This window comes from Otolemur garnettii, unplaced genomic scaffold (genome assembly GCF_000181295.1).
Source record: "Otolemur garnettii isolate 467f Iridium unplaced genomic scaffold, OtoGar3 scaffold00198, whole genome shotgun sequence".
Taxonomy (NCBI): Eukaryota; Metazoa; Chordata; class Mammalia; order Primates; family Galagidae; genus Otolemur; species Otolemur garnettii.
In genome coordinates, this window is record NW_003852593.1 from 2,336,217 (window position 1) to 2,339,839 (window position 3,623).

General features: G+C 46.1%; 1 protein-coding gene across 1 annotated transcript in view; it reads right to left on the bottom strand.

The window, feature by feature from the left end:
* ZNF518B (zinc finger protein 518B) overlaps positions 1-1,672 on the bottom strand; it is a 12,688-nt gene extending 11,016 nt beyond the window's left edge. Inside the window, exon 1 of the mRNA XM_003801141.3 lies at positions 1,350-1,672. The gene's annotated coding sequence lies outside the window, so the exon portion shown is untranslated. The remainder of the gene's footprint in view (positions 1-1,349) is intronic.
* Positions 1,673-3,623: the final 1,951 nt, after the last annotated feature.

The window sequence follows — 3,623 nt, forward strand, 5'->3', positions numbered from 1 at the left end:
TCTTTCTCTGAAACTTCTTCACACGGAGAAGTGTTCAGTCATGCCCAGAGGAAAACTGGTAAACTTATAAAAAGGATGTCGCGGGGAAAGGCCTACAGCAACAGGAGCTGAGTAGTGGGCAGGAGGGGAGGGTGGTGGTGCCTACACCCTGTCTACAGGGACTTCTTTGGGGAGTGACTTGACAACACAACTTGAGCGCGTCAGCCGAGCCCACGTCAAACAAAGGATTTTATAGGCTTTAACAGTTTTAAGAGAAAATCTTCCAAAAGAAAGAGTATGACCAGTGCTAGAATCTTAAATGCCTAAAACTTAAAGTGTCTTATGTGAAAAAAAAAAAAGTGAAACAGCAAATATGCTTGTATTAAAAATATATATAACTACGTATATGATGAAAAGGCAGTAATTTACATGTTGCTACAACAGTCTATGTCAAGAAACACAGCAAGTGGCCTCAGGTCTATGCTTTACTCCCTCCTTTTACCTGCCTTAAGGAAAACCCAAATATTACAGAAGAAATGGATTAAGAGTTTGATAAAAAGTATAATCAAAAACAGAAGAATTGTCCTTTACTAGACAAGTGGTTCTTAACTTTGGCTGCATTAGGTCAACTAGTTATCTGCTTAAGATAGTAAACTTATTTAAAAAAAAACAAATTTTTTTTTTTTTTTGAGACAAGAGTCTCCCCTTGGTAGAGTGCCGTGAGATCACAGCTCACGGCAACCTCAAACTCTTGGGCTTATGTGGTTCTCTTGCCTCAGACTCCCAAGTAGCTGAGGGAGTCCAGTCTAATTCTATACACTGGAATTATCTTGCAGCTTTAAAAATGATACCTGGCCTCTATCACCCAAAGACTCCAGTTAAATTGGGGAGGTTGTGGGGGAGGGGGAGAATAAAAGCCTCCTACATGATTCTAATAGGCTGATTATCACCCAACATTCAGGTGCATGTAGGAACAGCCAGCATGATGTCAACATCCCTGTATAATACTTCATAGAACTAACCTACTTCTGGGTGCTTGTAGGCAGGACAAGGCCACCCTGCCTGTAATGCATACAATGGCAGTTATATACTCTATAGATTCTTAGAAACGTGAATTTTCCTGGCACAGTGCTAGGCACTGGGTACAATGACACCAACCAGAACTGTCTTACCCTACCTGCCAGGAGAGCCATCTTTAAGGCATGTAACAAGAGATGGAGAGAAAGGAGCAGGTGGTTTCAGTGCGGTGGGAGAATCTCTACCAGCTCTACCAGGGATCTGATGAGAGTGCTCTCCTGGTCAATCCTGGGGCACCTTGGCCCTAGTCAGGGGTTGGGGGGAGGGCCTGCACAAGCAGGCGCACATGTTACCTTGATCAGCCTTTAGCTATCTGCTTCTTCCAAGATAACGAGCCTGGAAAGGCCACAGTGTTCGTTGGTGAAGAGCAGCAGCGTCCACTCTAAATTCTTTGTTTCCTGCTACCCTGCTGTGTGAGCTGAAGTGACAGTAAGGATCTGCTGCCACTCGATCACTGTTCTATTTCCTGCCTGGAGCCACGGAGCTGCAGATATAAAACAAAAACCTGACAAGTCCCATTGGCTCTTCCTTTCCGGGCCTTCTCTTCTCAGGCGCCAAATGCCATGGATTTCCCAACTTCAGGCCCTGGTCGGCTTCTTCCCTCAGCTCTCTGGGTGGCAGCAGGTGCTGCACACAGGCCTGCAACAGAAGCCAGACACCTGGGTTTGAGTCCTGCACTGGTAGAGTCTCGGTTTCTCAGGGTGTGTTCAGAGTAAGGGCAATGAGCCCCAGAAGTGCTTCTCAAGCAGGGGTATACGGCAAGGTCACCCAGGGAGCCTTAAAACAAAAACTAAACGGATTCCCAGGACACACAGGACCTGATGAATCAGATCACCCTTTTCCTGGGATGTAGTTTAACATTTTTCCCAGGCAACCCCAGCGCCTCCCACCTCCCAGCCCACAGTGAGATGCATCTGGATGGGTCTCTCACTGCCTTCCTCCGAGGAAGAATCCTGAAAACTGCAGTTGGCTGAGTTTACATAACAAAGAAAATGCAGAAAACAGGCAGTTTGAGAAAAATCAAGGCTGGGAAAACACTTGCCGCACAATCTTGTTTACCATAATCAAAAGCCAAGGGCTTGGCCAAGGAAGACACTTAAAATGTTTATTGGTTGAAAGTGTGAAGGAAAGAAGTGGCAGCCTTCATAGTGACAATAAAGACACCGTTCTTTGTTGCACAAAAACTGGCCCAAATCCCCTTACTTAAAGTCAAACAGACCTGGGGAGACTGAAGTGTTTTCTTTTTTTAAATTGCCATTTTGCCTTTCTCGAATCTTCTTAAGTTTGGCAAAACGTATCAGGGAGGAGTCCCAGTAAATAAAGTAAAGCTCTCACTCCCCTTTGTCTGTGGTCTCTGAGCTGCACTTGCAATGGATGTTATCAGCATAACAAAACTGGATGCACACAAAAGTGGTATTTTCAAAGGCTGTATTTAATCCAAGATAACATTTTTTTTCTTTTTAAAAAATACATCCTAGGTTAAAGGTATCATTATCATACAATTTAAAACACCACACACTCTACGTGTATACTACTTAAGAACGCTGGTATACAACTCTGGCAATATTTTCTGAATCCTTGGCTGGTATCTTCAATTATGAACACACATTAGCAGTGGTTCTCAACCTTCCTAATGCCACAACCCTTTAATACAGTTCCTGTGGGTCGCGACCCACAGGTTGAGAATCCCTGCATTACAGGCTGTGTTGAACTTTGCATATGTGACTCAGAGTAAGATAAGAGATTACATTCCCAGGCTCTTCTACAGGGTTGTAGTGCAAAGATTCTGGAGACCAAAGTTTGTGTTAACTGTTGGTGATTTCTGACAGCATGCTACCTTTCAGCTGTGTAGATTTCTACTTTTAAACAGGATATCGTGCTCCCTATTCCACTTTACTAATTTTTTAATATTACGTTGATAAATCATTCATTCTCCCAGTTTTTAAAGTCAGGGGTATTTTTTAATGGGACACATTAAATGCCCAACTTCTCTATAAAGACGAGATGTTTTCTCCTATTCTCTCTACCCGCTTTCCCTTTCCACTTAAGAGGCTTTCATTTCTTTGACCCCTACATAGTTTTCTGGCCTTCCAACAGCCCCAAACTCCAAAGGCAACTAGATAAAAAGGGCAGGCTGGAATAGGGAGGTCCCACAGAGGATGACATCAGCACCTGGACAATTCAAGCCCCGTCTCCATCCATCCTCCGCTCCCTCCTCCCCCCACCCCCCGCAGATGCCCAGGTCCTCAAAGGAAGAGCCCATCGCTGGTCACACTCGCGCGCTCTGAGGAAAGACAATGCCAGCCTGGTTCTCAAGTTTATTGTGGGCACGCTCCCGCCGACGGCGCCCGCTATCTAGGCGGGTGCTCGGCCAACGGCGGGCGTGGGGACACCGACCTTGCGTCGCTGTCTCCCGGGGACGTCCGGGGACCGCTTCCAATTGCAGAAAACTAAAGACCGTCCACGCTTGGCTGCGAGGCCCGCAGGCGGCTTTAAAAATGGCCTCCCCACGCCACTTCCTGCTCGGGCCGACGGTAGTCGGGGCCCGGGCAGCGTTTGAGGCGCGG